The 16965-nt window shown below is 33.9% G+C and overlaps 1 non-coding gene across 1 annotated transcript; it reads left to right on the top strand.

Moving 5' to 3' along the window:
• The first annotated feature begins 16515 nt into the window (after positions 1-16515).
• Positions 16516-16588, top strand: TRNAT-UGU (transfer RNA threonine (anticodon UGU)). The gene has a single exon. It is a non-coding gene; the product is annotated as a tRNA-Thr (tRNA).
• Positions 16589-16965: the final 377 nt, after the last annotated feature.

A 16965-nucleotide genomic window follows, 5' to 3' on the forward strand; every position in this document is an offset into this window, starting at 1 on the left:
TTGACAACATGTTTGATAAATATTGTGTATTCATTCAAATAATTATAATTTTTATATGTATTTGAATGTTTTGTAATTTATAAATTGTAAGTAACTTAGATGTTTGAGTAATTTGACATATAGAAATCATCATCATGCCAAGGAAGAAACCAAAAACTCAAACAAATGAAGATAGGGAGAGAGATTTGGCAATCAAAAGAGATAAAATGAAACCACTACGCGAACAAAGAAAATTGTAAAGCAATAATCAAGAATTGACTTTTGAAGAGGATCAAGAACCACCAATACAAAGAAACAAAGAGGAAGAATTAGAAAAACAAAGAGAACAAATGAGACTATTACACTCAAGATGAAAATAGAATTATGAAGCTACACCATCTTCCAATGTTGGAGTCATATCATCCTCTCATGTTGAAGAGACACTAATTTGTAGATCTGACAATGTACACACTCCATTATGGAGTGTTGAAGACACAATATCAACACATCAAGTAGGTGATATTCTACCTTCTGCATCTTATTTCCAAAAAAAAATCATCTTCAGTTCAAGGTATGCAATACACTCAACCTTATGTTGATGTTCAAAATGCTGAGGGAATGGAAGAGATTATAACACCTTCTAGAATTCGCTTTAGAAGACCAAAATATTTGATTGATATTGATAGTAACATTTTGAAATCAATGCCTAACAAGATTAACAAGTGTACTTGTCAAAGAAAAGTTAATCATATGTGGAGATTATTTTTTGAAGAATTAAATATTATAGGTCAATGCCAATTATTTGTTAAAATGATGACAAATTTGAAAATTAGGCCTATCATGAAGATTCCTGGGCTAAAAATGATGGATGATTCAAATGAAAAAAGCATTGTAAAAAATCTAACGAGTGCTTATGAAAAACTGGGTTCTAAATTGTACACCAAAGATAGTAATATCACAAGATGAGTACTTACATTGATAATAGTAACTAGCCAAATGAAGAAATCTTGACTCATGAGAAAAACTAGGAAAATATTAAAAATTCGTAGAGTTACTCTAAGAAGAGACATGCTAAGGTATGAGAGATTGGAAGATCTAACAAAAAATGATTTATGGATATTTAGCAGTAAACTACTGCGAAAGGATAAAGAAATTAGTGAAGCTTTAAAATCATTGATCGAAGATTTTTGGAAAAATAACACACATGTTTCCCCTAATCAAAGAGATGTTGTAAGAAGGAGGATTGGTAGCCAAAATTGTGACACAAATGTGAAACATTTTTTGGACTCAACTTAGGCACAATTTTTTGCAAAATTTATTGGTATGTATCCTCAAATTTTAATAATTCAAAGATTTTTTGAGATGGGTAAACCTTTTTATGTCAAGATAAATCACACATGCACAACTTTTTGTTGTAGGATGCATATTGAATTTTCTAACCATTTTTTATGTTTTTAGGCATATGTGTGTGCTTTTGCATTCTAATTTTGTTTTGTAGGATTGTGACATGAATGAGCCACCAAGATCTTCAAGGGAATTCATATACAACATTTTATGTGAAATAGGGGATGGACAACAATTTTACAAGACATCATGCTTGGATGGTACATACTCATTTTGTGGTTCTTTGAAACTTTTATCAACTTTTGAACATATGTATAGTGCACATGCAATTGGAAATGAAATAGTAGATTATGAAAAATTTAAGATAGTGACATATTCTCTAAAAATGGGAAATAGGGTAAAATATGTGATTTAGTCATTGAAAAGATTCTAGTGTGTGAGTTCATGAAAAAAAATTCTCAAAAGATTATTTATGAGTGTGCAAGGCATACACATAGAGCTCGATGGCTGGGTTTGCAATTCAAGTTGTGCAAGGATACGTTTCCACCGGATACCATTGTTTCAGTTGTAGACTTCGCAGAGAACTACACACTACAACCACAAAATGAGGTGCAAGAAAAGTATTATATTTCTCAATAGGTTTCCATATTTGTTCACATAACATTCATGAATTCACCTACAAGTACAGAGGATGACAAGAAGATTTTGAGGGAGTACCATTTTTACATCAACAATGATCGATCACATTCTACAAAGTTTTTACAAGGTTGTTTTCAACAATTTTATGGAGGTTGGCTAATAGGGGCATCACATATCATCAACACATTATTTGGTCATACAATTGCACATCGCAATTCAAGAATGCATGGATGTTCTATTGGTTGAGCAGGATGCACAGGTTGTGTAGAATTCAATATATGTGGAATTTCATAGAGGCTAGTCATGGAAAAGGAGAACATGATGGGTCAAGTGCATGCATCAAAAGAACCTTAGCTCATGAAGAACTAAATTACAAATATGGAACAATATTAATAGATACAAAATCCATCCTCCAGTGGTGTAATGCTACAATGGGTCTAGTTAAGGTAGGTGAATCTACGATTTATAGATTTTTTTGGTTGATAGATAGTACTAACATTGCACCATATGAGGATTTTTGCACACTAGTAAGATCCAATGAGTTGCACTATTTTAGAAGCTCTAATGTAGGTTCACAAATGAAAAATGGCATGCTATTGTCCATCATGTGTAGAGGAAAATTAGGATGAGTGTAAGTCGACTGAATGGGTGGAAAAATGGGATATATGAGTTTTGGACCCAATTGACACCTATCATTCCCCACAAGCACTAGAAATGGTACAGATTGATTCGTCTATTGAATTTGACCACTTGTCTGATCTAGCACAAATTGGTAATATATATACCTATATACCTTTACAATTTCAATATATAATTTTTTTAGTTTTACTTAAGTATTTTTTGAATTAATGATCGCATTTTGTACATTTGTCACTACAGGCCATGTTTTTGCTATTATTACACCCAAAGACAATAAAGAAGGGACAAATTATTATTTGTGTCATTATATCCAAGCAAAACAAAAATTGGATCACTCGGTTATAGATGGTGAAGGTTTAGAGTACCATGTCAATGTGGTGGTTGTAACCAGCACATGGCTTAGATGATATCCTATGAAGAACCCTAGTGGTTATTTGAGGATTCACGAGCAAAGAGGAAGATTCTTCATTATTAAAACTTTTTTGTCACATCCAATGTTCACTTGATAAAATATGGTGGAAAACCACATAATAAGATTTTTTGAAAAGTTCACCAGTCAGACCATGAGGCAATACTTGAGACATTAAAATGTAGAGTAGATCTAGTTGGCTCATTATATTGAATTAGATCCAAATACAATGTTGCAACCTCTCCCCCAAGATTGTCCACATGACAAGGTGGGTATTGTTATTATGTGTAAGTGATGTGATAATTTTAAATCACATATTGAATGTTTTGATTTGTTTGGAATCTAGATACATTAATGTGAATTTATATTAGATTCTTTAATAGAACCCATTTTTAGATTAGTCATTTGAATAAGTGAAAGTTTAGAATTTTTTGTTTAGATCAAAATGTAATGAAAGAACATGAAAATTTTTAGAACGTGGATGCTTTGTGATGTAAAGTCATGATTATGTACATGTAACTATAAACTTCAAATTGGCGAAAGCAAGGATACAATGGTAGAAGTTTCCAATTCTCATCAAGCAAAGGTTATCATACAACTTAGAAAGCAAGGATTTGTACAAATGGATAATTCGTAATGACACACCAGATTCAATTTTTGTCATTCTCTAATTTTAGTGCATTAATCTTATCTTGGATTTTTTATTATGCTAACTCTTCATTTGCAGGTCACTCAAGAAGCAAGCTAATAAAGTTGAAGCACCAGTGATAAAAGGTGAGATGCCAAAATCATCTACGAAATGGTATTATCAATTCACATCTGGTGGAAATGATTGAAGTGATCATAAGTAAAGTTGTTGGAATAATATATGGAACTAGTAAAGAATGTCCTCAATCATTTTTTTTGTCATTGATGTTGAACTTGCTACTTGCAGGAATGAAAATTGCTTTAGTGATCCAAATACTATCAATTAGTTGATTGTCAAGGAGGAGACAATCAATAAGATGTAACCAGAACACCTAGAGAAAGGTTGAAGTTATGATGTTGTAATGAAGTACAAGGATCAGCTAAGCCATTGACGAAAAAGTGTATTTGATGACATACTATAAAATAAAAAGAATGGGCACACTAGAACATATCAAAGATTTAAGGCTTTAGCTAAGTCTTTTGTAAAGCTCAACTAAGTTAATTAGAGAGAAGGAGCCGAGCAAGCTAGTAAGAGTCGAGAAAATTCCTAGTTAATGCTGAGTAAAATTCAGATGCCGAGCAAGATCAGATGCTGAGTAAACTTCAGATGTCGAGCAAGATCAGATGCCAAGTAAACTTTAGATGTCAAGCAAGTTCAGATGTCGAGTGACACAAAGTTAACCAAGTGCCGAGCAGAACCAAGTGCCGAGTAGAACCAAGTGTCGAACAGGTATAGGTGTCGAGTAACACAGAGGTGCTGAGCACTAGTAACTCAATAATGCCAAGTTGCTGCATTATTTTGGAAATCGAAGATTTACTAGATCTAAGCCAACAAGGTTGTTATCTAGAAATTTCTAAATTAAAAAGGAAGGTAGGAATGATGAGCTAGTGGCAGAGAACACCATATAGAACATTTTTAAGGATATAATTGGCAAAGTTTCTAGAAGAGAACAAGATATGGGGTAGATACATTGTATCCTACCTAATCCATTTTGAAACCCTAAAATTGGAGAGGGAGAATTGAGTGGCAAAGGCATATCAGTTTTCTATATAAGAAGACACAAGTTAAGAAAAAAGAGAGAGAGGTGGTCAAGCATAAAAGAATGAAGTACTCAAGAAGGTGCTAAGGGGGAATATAGCACAAGAATTCTATTTGGATAGATGACCACAAGGATGATTTCATTGGAAGAATGAGTAAGAATACTCAAGGAGATGAAGCTTGAGAGGAAGACAAGCAGTTTGAGCTGAAGTGATTGAAGCCAAGCATAAGGATTGAACTGAGAGTGTGATCTAAAATTTGCAAAGTATGTTGTAAGTTATATCAGATCAAAAGATCATTATCATTACTTTCTAGCAATTGTAATAGTAAGTTTAAATCCTATGAACTTAGGTTGGTTTAATAGCCATAAGATAAATGCTTTAACATGGTGACATTCCAAGATAATGTTCTAAAGACCTTTAACCAGGCCCATTCTTAACAGTTTGGTGAAATCCTCTAATTAGGTCACATTTAACAGTGTGTTGTAAGCCTTTAATAGGATAGGCCTTTAATAGGGCATCACTTTAGAAGAGTGAGAATCAAGTAGCATGTTACTGGTGGTTTTTCTGAAATTGAGTTTCCACGTAAATCATTGTGTCATGTGTTGATCTTGCATATTTTATCTTTGCATGTTGATTTACTGTAACTTGCTTATATGATTGATTTAAGTTTGAATGAATGAAAAGTGTATGGATTTATTAAAGGTAGTAAAAAGGTATTAATAGGGAATTTGGACCTTGAATAACTAATTCACCCCCCCCCCCCCCCCCCCCCTCAGTTATTCTAAAGAATTCTAACAATTGGTATCAGAGCTTGACTGCTGATTCAGTTTAAAGGGACTACAAGTAGAAAAGATCAAAATGCCAAAAAGAGAAGTTCCCAAGCTCAACAAAGACAACTTTGTTGCATGAAAAAGTTTGATGAAGTTACATCTTGGATCCATAGGAGATTATGCCCAAAATTCAATTGTCACTGAACATTTAGATCCAACAGGGGCTCCTACTGTAGAAGACATGAAAAACAAGAAAAAACACAATCAGACAATGCTGGAAATTGCCTCTGCACTCAGCTATGCTAAATTTGATGATATCTAAGGATGTGGCACTACATTGAAAATGTGGAAATCCCTATCAGACATCTATGGAGGAGATCAGAATGTATAGAGAGCAAAAAGAGAAAGTCTCAGAGGAAAGTTTGATGACATGAAAATGGAAGAAAATGAAAATGTTGCTCAGTATGGTGCAAGAATAAAGGAAGTGGTAAGTGCAATAAGATGCTTGAGTGGTCAACTGGATGAAGATACTATTAATAGTAAGTTCTTAAGAACCCTGCTCCCTATCTATGCTATTAGAGTATCAACAATACAAGAGCTAAGATGTATACCAAGAAACAATCTAAGTTTTGAAGGTATAATAGGTAGACTCACTGCATTTAAGTTATATAACTTTCACAACTACAGACCTAAAAATGTTGAATATTCTTTTAAGGCCAAGTTATCACTGAAAGATGCTGAACAGGTGAAATCAAAGAAAGGAAGAAAAATGAAGTATGTATCTAGTGACAGCAGCATTGATGAGGAAGATGTGGAACAATTGGAATCATTGCTCGCTAGAAGATTCCATAGGGGCAAAGGAAAATTCAAAGGTAAGATGCCTATCATTTGTTTCAATTGTAATGAAGTAGGGCATATTGCTGCAAGGTGTCCATAGAAAAAGGATTCCAAGGAAGGCAACAAACACAAGTACAAAAGAGATGATGACAATAGAGATTACAAAGAAAAAGGTAAGAAGTGCTATATTTTGAAGAAAATTCTGATGACAATGATGATGAAGTTGTTTATGTTGCCATGAAGGACCATTTTGATGAAGAAGACCCCACAACACTGGTAACACGTATAAACAAGAATGATAGATGGATCATAGACAGTGGATGCTCACATCACATGATAGGAGATAAAAGTAAGTTTGTTAACTTTACTTAGTATGATGGAAATAGTGTTCGATTTGGTAATGATGCTCCATGTCAAATCAAAGGAAAAGGTTCCATTAAGCTCACAGAACAAATTTCATGTGACAATGCATACTATGTTGAAGGATTAAACTACAATTTACAGAGTGTCTCACAGTTAGGCAATATAGGTTGCAAAGTGGAATTTGGAAATAAAATTACAAAAATATATGATATTGATGGTAAACTGATAGGAAAAAGAGATCAAACAAAGAGTAATTTGTTTTACCTTTATATGGATGATGTTTCTTGCCTATTTGCAAAATTTGATGATGAATGGTTATGGCATACAAGATTATGTCATGTCAACTTTGACAATCTAGTCAACATTAGTAAAATGAAGAAATTCAGAGGTTTACCAAAATTGAAGAACCCTGATAACATCATGTGCAAACAATGTCAGCTAGGAAAGATGAAAAAGTCAAGTTTCAAAAGCAAAAACTATACATCTAAAGAGATACTTGAGTTAGTTCACACTGACTTATGCAGTCCAATGGAAATACAAAGCTATAGAGGAGATAAATATATAATGCTATTTGTTGATGACTATTCCAGGATGATGACTGTTATGTTCTTAAAGCAAAAATTTGATGCTTTTCAAATTTTTAAGTGGTATGTGGCTAGAGTTGAAAAGGAAACTGGAAAAAGCTTGAAATGCCTAAGATCAGATAGACGTGGTGAATTTACATCAAATGAATTTGAGATATTCCGTAATGATAAAGGAATCAAAAGATAAATATCAGCTCCTAGAACTCCACCACAGAATGGAATTGTTGAGAGAAGAAATAGATCTGTGATTGATTGTGCCAGAACATCAATGATGGAAAAGACTGTTGCTCTAAAATACTGGAGAGAAGCGGTAAGCGTAGTTGTTCATACACTGAACTGAGTACAAGTCAAGAAAGGTACAAATGCAATACCTTTTGAATTATGGTATGGTTACTCACCCAATGTAAAACATTTCAAAGTGTTTGGTTGTAAATGCTTTATCCTTAAAGATGCTAGAAATGGAAAATTTGATGCAAAAAGTGATGAAGGTATATTTCTTGGTTACTCCACTAGAAGTAAGGCATATAAGTGTTTGAATATTAACACTAACAAAATTGTGGAAAGTGCAAATGTAAATTTTGATGAGCACATAGAAGTCCAAGCTGAAGTACCAAAGAAAATGGAAGATTATAGAACCTTTGTGTATTCTTATGAAGGAATGACTATTGATGAGGATGATGTCAATCAAATTGAAACTCAACAACAAACTTTAGTCTCAGCCGAGTCTCAACTAGTGAATGCCGAGTTGCATTCAGAAGCTGAGTTGCAGAATGAAGGAAATGGACAATCTAACCCTGAAGACAATACACATAATGAAGAACAACCTGACAACAAAGTGCATAGTGATCCTAAATCTAGAAGATCAAATATGAAAACAAGGATAGAGCCAAGATTATCCAAATATGTAAAAAGACATCACCTTGTTGAACAAATAATTGGTGACAAAGATGCAAGACCAATGAAAAGGAACAAACTAAGACAAGAATCATGTTTGATCAGAACAACTAAACCCAAGACAGTATATGGTGCATTACAAGATGATGACTGGTATAAAGCTATGGAAGAAGAAATTGATCAAATAAGAAAAAATAAAACCTGGAGTATGGTTTTCAGACCAACTAACAAGAATGTGATTGGCACCAAATGGGTATTCAGAAACAAACTAGATGAGAGTGGTGAGATTACCATAAACAAAGCTAGACTAGTATGCAAGGGTTATGCTCAAGAAGAAGGAATGGACTATGGGGAAAAAATTTCTCCTATTGCTAGAATGGAAGAAGTAAGAACTTTACTTGTATATGTTGCCTACAAAGATTTTAAAGTCTATCAGATGGATGTAAAATCTGCCTTCTTAAATGGTATACTAGAAGGAGAAGTCTACATTGAACAACCAGAAGGATTTGTTGATGAAAACAATAGGGATATGGTGTGTAAGCTACATAAAGTACTCTATGGTTTGAAACAAGAACCTAGAGCATGGTATGAGAGACTTCACAAGTATCTAGTGCAAATTGGATTTGAAAGAACTGATGACAACAACAACATGTACATCAAAGTAGAAGAAGGTAAAGACATTATTGTATCTTAAATCTTTCTAGATGACATAGTGTTTGGTGGTAAGGAAGTACTTTGCAAAGGCTTTGTTGACAAAATGAAACATGAATTTGAGATGTCTATGTTTGGAGAAATCAAATTTTTTGTTGGGTTGCAAGTACGTAAACTCAAACATGGAATACTTGTTACACAATCAAAATACATCAAAGAAATTCTTAAAACGTTTGGATTGGAGGAATCCAAATCAGTCAGCACACCAATGGCAATAGGAAATAAGCTATCCAAAAATGATGAGTCAGCTAAAGTCAATCAAACAATGTACAGATCCATGATTGAAAAACTACAATATGTTGTACATAGTAGACCAGACATAGCATTAGTGGTTGGATTAGTGGCTACGTTCTCTGCTAATCCTAAAGAAAATCATCTCATATGAGTGAAAAGAATAATGAGATATCTTAAAGGAACTAATGAATTTGGTCTATACTACAAAAAGAATGGAAAATTTGAGCTTAGTGCATATATAGATGCAGACTGGGGAGGTAACATTGATGATAGAAAAAGCACAAGTGGAGGTGCATTATTTCTAGGCAAAAGGTTGGTCACCTGGACTAGCAAGAAACAAACATGTACATCCCAGTCCACTACAGAGTCAGAATATGTGGCAGCTGTAGTAAATTAATCAAATATTGTATGGCTCACACATCTATTGGAAGGAATGAAAGAAGAGGTAATAAAATGTGTGATATTGTATTGTGATAATACAAGTGCTATAAACATATCCAAAAATCCAGTGATGCATGCAAAAACCAAGCATATTGCAATCAAGTATCATTATGCCAGAGAATTGGTAGAAGATAAATAAGTAAAGTTGGAATACATTCACACAAAAGAACAAACTGCAGATATCTTCACCAAACCATTGCCCAAGGATGCCTATGAATATCTAAGAGGTAAGTTGGGAGTAATACCTCTACCTCAAGCAGTGTAAGGCAACAAGGAAGCTACCCTCCATCAACAGGAATACATCATTGAAATATTAATAGGTTGATGCAAAGGATGACAGCAGGAGCATAAACTCCAAATCAGTCACAAGCATGGTGATAGAGGGAGAAAATCAACAAGAAGGCAAAGCTTATATTTTTCATGATAAAGATGCTACATCTTTGGCATTTATGTCAAAGAGGGAGAAGTATACAAAAAAATGATCAATACAAAGAAAGAAGGAGATATAGATGCAAGAGGAAGATATATGAGATTAGTAGCAAGACAACGTATACAATCATTGTGGTAACTAAGTTGATTAATTGATCAATTTGGTTTGCCATCAATGCCAAAGAGGGAGATTGTTGGAAATGATTGAAATGATCATAAGTAAAGTTGTTGGAATAATATATGGAACTGGTAAAGAATGTCCTCAATCATTGTTTTGTCATTGATGTCAAACTTGCTACTTGCAGGAATGACAATTGCTTTAGTGATCCAAAAACTATCAATTAGTTGATTGTCAAGGAGGAGGCAATCAATAAGATGTAACCAAAACACCTAGAGAAAGGTTGAAGTTATGATGTTGTAATGAAGTACAAGGATTAGCTAAGCCATTGATGAAAAAGTGTATTTGATGACATACTATAAGATACAAAGAATGAGCACACTAGAACATATCAAAGATTTAAGGCTTTAGCTAAGTCTTTTGTAAAGCTCAACTAAGTTCATTAGAGAGAAGGAGCCGTACAAGCTAGTAAGAGCCAAGAAAATTCCTAGTTAATGACGAGTAAACTTTAGATGTCAAGCAAGATCAGATGCCAAGTAAACTTCAAATGCCAAGCAAGATCAGATGCTGAGTAAACTTTAGATGTTGAGCAAGTTCAAATGTCGAGTGACACAAAGTTAACCAAGTGTTGAGCAGAATCAAGTGTTGAGCACAACCAAGTGCCAAGCAGAACCAAGTGTTGAGCAGGTATATGTGACGAGTAACACAGAGGTGCCGAGCACCAGTAACTCAATAATGCTGAGTTGTTGCATTATTTTGGAAATTGAAGATTCACTAGATCTAAGCCGACAAGGTTGTTATCTAGAAATTTGTAAATTAGAAAGGAAGATAAGAATGATGAGCTGGTGGTACAGAACACCATGTAGAACATTTTTAAGGATTTAATTGGTGAAGTTTCTAAAAGAGAACAAGATATGGGGTAGATACATTGTATCCTATCTAATCCATTTTGAAACCCTAAAATTGGAGAGGGAGAATTGAGTGCCAAAGGAAAATCAATTTTATATTTAAGAAGACAAAAGTTTTAAAAAGAGAGAGAGAGGTGGTCAAGCATAAAAGAATGAAGTACTCAAGAAGGTGCTAAGGGAGAAGACATCACAAGAATTCTATTTGGATAGATGACCACAAGGATGATTGCATTGGTAGAATGAGTAAGAAGACTCAAGGAGACGAAGCTTGAGAGGAAGACAAGTAGTCTGAGGTGAAGTAATTGAAGCCAAGCATAAGGATTGAACTAAGAGTGTGATCTAAAATATGCAAAGTATGTTGTAAGTTATATCAGATCAAAAGATCATTATCGTTACTTTCTAGCAATTGTAACAATAAGTTTAAATCCTATGGATTTAGGTTGGTTTAATAGCCATAAGATAAATCCTTTAATAGGGTGACATTCTAGGAGAATGTTCTAAAGACCTTTAACCAGGCTCATTCTTAACAGTTTGGTGAAATCCTCTAACAAGGTCACATTTAACAGTGTGTTGTAAGCCTTTAATAGGGTAGGCCTTTAACAGGGCATCACTTCAGAAGAGTGAGAATCAAGTAGCATGTTACTAGTGGTTTTTTCCAAATTGGGTTTCCATGTAAATCATTGTGTCATGTGCTAATCTTGCATGTTTTATCTTTGAATTTTGATTTACTATAACTTGCTTATATGATTGATTTAAGTTTGGATGAATGAAAAGTGTATGGATTTATTAAAGGTAGTAAAAAGGTAATAATAGGGCATTTGGACCTTGAATAACTAATTCACCCCCCCTCTCAGTTATTCTAAAGAATTCTAACAACATCCTCAATGTTTATTAGTTCTTTTTGGTCAAGTACCATTGTGTGTTAGTCATCTTATGCTTGGGATTGAAGAGGATCACAATCATCAAAAAGTAACAAGGAAAATAGGTCTCAATCTGATGATAATGGGGTAGTTACAGATATAGTTCTCTCTAAGCATAATGTTGTTTAGCTAATGTATAAGTTGAGAGAACCAAAAGACTATTTAGGTCTACTGAAAACAAATGGATCTTTTGATATTTTAGGATATGAAATTTTTATTGATGGGTTTCGCAAGAATTAAAAGTATGTAGACAATAAATTTACTCTTACATAAAATGGTTCCTATGTTAACAAATTTTATTGTGTTTCTTGATTTTGTTCCAACAATTAATGTGATTGTAATATTCATTTGTAACTAAAGGAGGACAAAGAAAAAGAGTAAAAAAGTTGCATTTGTGAACACACCTACAAATAGAAGTGGAAGAAAATCTAAGGCAACTAAGGAAGTGAAAACTATAACAGATCACGACCAAATAGGGATATCATCAGATATAGGTGCAAGGAGTTCAAATGACAAACCTTTGGTATGTAAACTCCAAAATACCATTTTTGGTTTTAAAATAAACTTGAGTATGCATTTGACTTATTTATCCTAAAAATGTAGAATGCATGGAGATCACATGCATGCACTAATTAGTAGACTTTGGGAGTTATGCTTCACTTCAAAAATATTTGAAGAACATGCATAGGTATTGGAAACTTCTCAAATTTCTTAATATACATGTCACCTTTAAAAATAGTTTCTATAAAGACGATACAAGGTATTTCACAAGACATTGCAGTGATCCTTCATAGCACTACCTTCCTAAGTGGCTCATGATGGAGGTTATAATGTTTTAGAATGTTAGGACTACTTTCAAGTTGATATCAGTCCATTTGTAAAGGCCTGAGATGCATTGGTGTTTCTATAAGCCTTGAGTCCTTAAGACCTATGGAGCATTTAGTATCTAGGGAAATATGTAAAAATACCTTAAATAAGGATAATTTAGGTCCTAGGGTCCTTAGGATAAACTAGTCTTTTTAATAGGATAACCTAATCTTTTTAATAGGTTAACAAGTCCATTTAAATGATTTGGTAAAGTTTCATCACTTAGTAATTTCAAAAATTCAAAAGTTACAAAGTTATAAATTTAAATTTTCAAATTATAATGGTCATGGACATATAGGAGGGAATTAGTTTATTTATTATTTTAAGCCAAATTCAACCATCCAACCAATTGGGATTGGTTGGGTAGTTGATAGGAGTTTATTAAATGTTTTACAAATCCATTGTACAGGTAGAGAATCCATGGTACGGACTGCTACAACAAATTGAATTAAAAAAAATTGATTTCTTGCAAAGTTAAAGAGTTTTTTGGTATGATTCAAAGTTCTTATTGATTGGATTTCCTTGGAAAATGTTTTGATCATTCATATTTAATCTCTTTGAATTCTTTCATGTTCTAAAAACCATACTACAATCACTATTAATCATTTTGGTACTATTTAGTCTTTGGAAAATATGATTTTAAGACAGTTTTGTTTAGATTTCACACTAGATGAATGTCATTCTATGAATGTAGCACTCTAATTATCATAGAATGGAATCTTATCGACATACGTAACATCAATTTAACATGTATAGTATCTTACTAATCCTGGAAATGCAAGTTTGATTAATCTATGTGGTGATCACCATAAAGAAGACTAAGAAACTAAGTGAATTTGGAGGATAGGCTAAAGGTCAGAGAGTTTTGGCCACACAAGGGCACTATTTTATGATGGAATGTGTATAGACATGTTGTATACAAGGTGTCCCAACCTTTATTTATTGTAGAAAACTTTGGGAAGTGTGACATTGAGGAAGCCCTAAATTTAAGGCACGTTCTATTGTAGGAAAATGAAGTAAGCCCCTTGGAGGATCACTATTTGTTGATGTTTGCGGTAGAAACTAGTGCTTGTTTTGATACAAGTCATGGTTTGGAATGATTGAATGATTAGAGGGGCTAGATAATGGTTGAAATGCTCTATTAGGATGCACTATAATCCATGGAAGGGGATCTTTTAATAAAAATGGATGGGAATGTGATCACAGTCTAAAATAGTGAAGAAATCGACATGAAAATGGTGGTTAGGTACAATAGTGGGAGTTTTAGCCATGTGAAAGGAGTATTTTGTGATTTGGATCATCTTATGTGACCAATGTAAAGGTGTATGATCAACCAATTTGATCTAGAAGTTTGGGGATGGGTGATATTGGTGATACCCTAAATTTGAGGGTTTAAAAGAAGGCAATTTGGGATTTTGGGGTTCCAGTGGGTTTGGGATATATTGTTTATGGAATTGGGGGTTTTATGCCATGAATGATGAATGTTGAAAGTTACAAGGTTTGTGAGTCTATTATATTGGGTGTTGCGTTGTTAAATTAGCCATTTTCATGCTAAAAAACATGGCATTGGGATTAGAATGTACATTTACAACTACTTTAAGTGGTTGAAGGGCTCCAACAAATAAGCCAATTCTCACACAACCTTCGAATTTTCTCCAAGGGTTGAACTTATGTTATGTTCTACTCTTACAAGTTTATATCCCTCCTAAGAATCATTAAGGAAAGTTTCAAGTCTCACTACTCTAATCAAGACACAAAGCTAATCTAAAACCAACTTGAAAAACTTAGACTCAACCTAGATAAGGTAAATGCACTATTGGTTGTACTCCCAACAACCCTCAACTAGATTTGCAAGATTGGGGCTAGAAGCCTATTAGGTCTCCTAATGTTGAATTTGACCAATAACTCTAAAAATCACTGAAGGACCCCAAGAATAAATTATAGATTTAAGAACCACTTTCCTAGTTCTTACTAACTCCAAAGTTGCAAGAACCAACTCCACTCCAGCATATCCTAACCACAACCAAGTATAGGGACCTAATTAGCTACTTTAGGCTTGGTTTTCAAGGAAAGTGGTCAAAAATGGGTGCATGGAATCTAGTCTCCACTTCTAGGTTCTTCTTTAGACTAGAAAAAAGGAATTTTGTTCAAACATTAGGTCCTCAAACCCTTTCCATCACTCTATCCACTTGAATTTCTCCAAAAGAAAGGTCAAATACATGGGAATATTTGACCTAGGGTTCGTCCCCAAAAATCACCAACACAACTTCCTGCTCCCAAAATACCAAAATCTGATAGAGTACATCCCTAGCTTGCTCCATACTAGGGAAGAAGGAAATCCATTGACAGGAACTCAAGTTAGGGTCATTTTTATGACCAAACCCTGAAATTAAGGGTTTCACGAACCAACACCATAAAAAAATTGATAACATTTGCAAGTTAAATGATGAAAACTCCAAGCCAACACCAAAATATTCTAAAAAGATAGCTTCAATTTCTTAGCATCCAAAGATCATCTTGATGACCTTATATTTTGTATTGTATGGAAAAAACCAGTAAATTGCACAAGAAATTAGCAAATTGTATAGATTTTGGGATAAAAATACAATTGAATCTTCACACCCTCACCATCCTAAAATTATCTAAGCCTAAATAGGCCATTTACAATAGGTTTAACCACCTCTTGATAGTTTTGAACTGTTAGAAGTTACATTTCAAAAAGTTATCAACAAAAATGCAAAAGTTGCTAAGCAACTTTTTAGCAATTTTGCTCTTATGACAAGTTTTATTGCAACAATATTTGCAAATGGAATTTACTCACTTGTATGAACCTTATTAATGTTCTAAACACCTTGACATACCTATAAAACATAAAAATGACCAAAAATCCACTTATTGGACCAATTGATGCCCAAGGCTTATAGTTGTACCATGGGGTCTTGTGTCCATAACAAGGTGGATGGGTCATAGGGAGATCCTTATTACATCATGAAAATAAAGAGGGTTAGGTGCTCTACACCATGGTGAAGATTTGGATCATGGTAGATAGGCATGCATGCATGGAGATCATTTGCACAAACTACTTAGTCAAAATGGGCAAAATGAGAATTTTGCTATTTTAGGCTTTTACACCACCAGCAAGGGCTTGGGAAAACTTAGTCTCAACACAAATAAGGCAAATCAACCACTCGTTGTACTCCCAACAGCCCAAAAATCAACTTGCAATTTTAAACCTAGTAGCCTATTAGGTCTCCTAAAATCAATTTTTACTAATAACCCTAAAAATTGTCAAAGGACCTAGGGAATACAATACTAATTCAAGTGCCATTTTCCAAGCTCTGACAAACTCCAAATTTTTAGAGACCAACTCCACTCTAGCATATCCTAGCCAGCACCAAGTATTCAGGCCTAATTAGCCACTTTAGGCTTTGTTTTCAAGGTAAATGATCAAGAATGAGTGCATGAAATAAAATCTTCACTTCTAGGCTATTATTTAGGCTCAAACAAGGACACTTTGTTTCGCTGCCTTACCGCTTGGCCACGCCCCATTATTGTTTTATAATAATCCATTAAGATAAATTGACGCAATGTTTTGAATCTGAATTGCATTATTATAATTTGATTCGCTATGTATAATTCTAGCGATTTTGAAGAGATCTTTTCAGCCAATAAGCATGTGACTACATACTGCATGCATATGAGCCTGCTTAGCTCAGAGGTGAGAGCGTCGCACTTGTAATGCGATGGTCATCGGTTCGATCCCGATAGCTGGCTCATTTTTATTCTTTCCACTTCTTACCATTATCAACCATAGATCGTTAAAATCTATGAAATAAGGAAAAGGCTCTTACTTTTCGTATCGTCGGCCCGCCGGGTCTGTCGTGGCATGATTCGTTTCAACTAGAAATGAAATCAATGAATGAAACATATCTTTTTTTTCTCTCTACAATATTTTTATTTTCAAATTGAAGATAATTTGTTTCTCTCTCTGTATATAAAATCATTCCAATATTCGTGCTATTTATATTGTTCCTCTTTCCAACATTAATTTATGTCTATGTCATTTCTTGAAATAAGGAGTTTTTTATGTCCCGTTATCGCGGACCTCGTTTAAAAATAATAAGTCGTCTCAAAACTTTACCAGGACTAAG

This window comes from Cupressus sempervirens, chromosome 8 (genome assembly GCF_028749045.1).
Source record: "Cupressus sempervirens isolate cs-2001-9-10 chromosome 8, ASM2874904v1, whole genome shotgun sequence".
Lineage (NCBI taxonomy): Eukaryota > Viridiplantae > Streptophyta > Pinopsida > Cupressales > Cupressaceae > Cupressus > Cupressus sempervirens.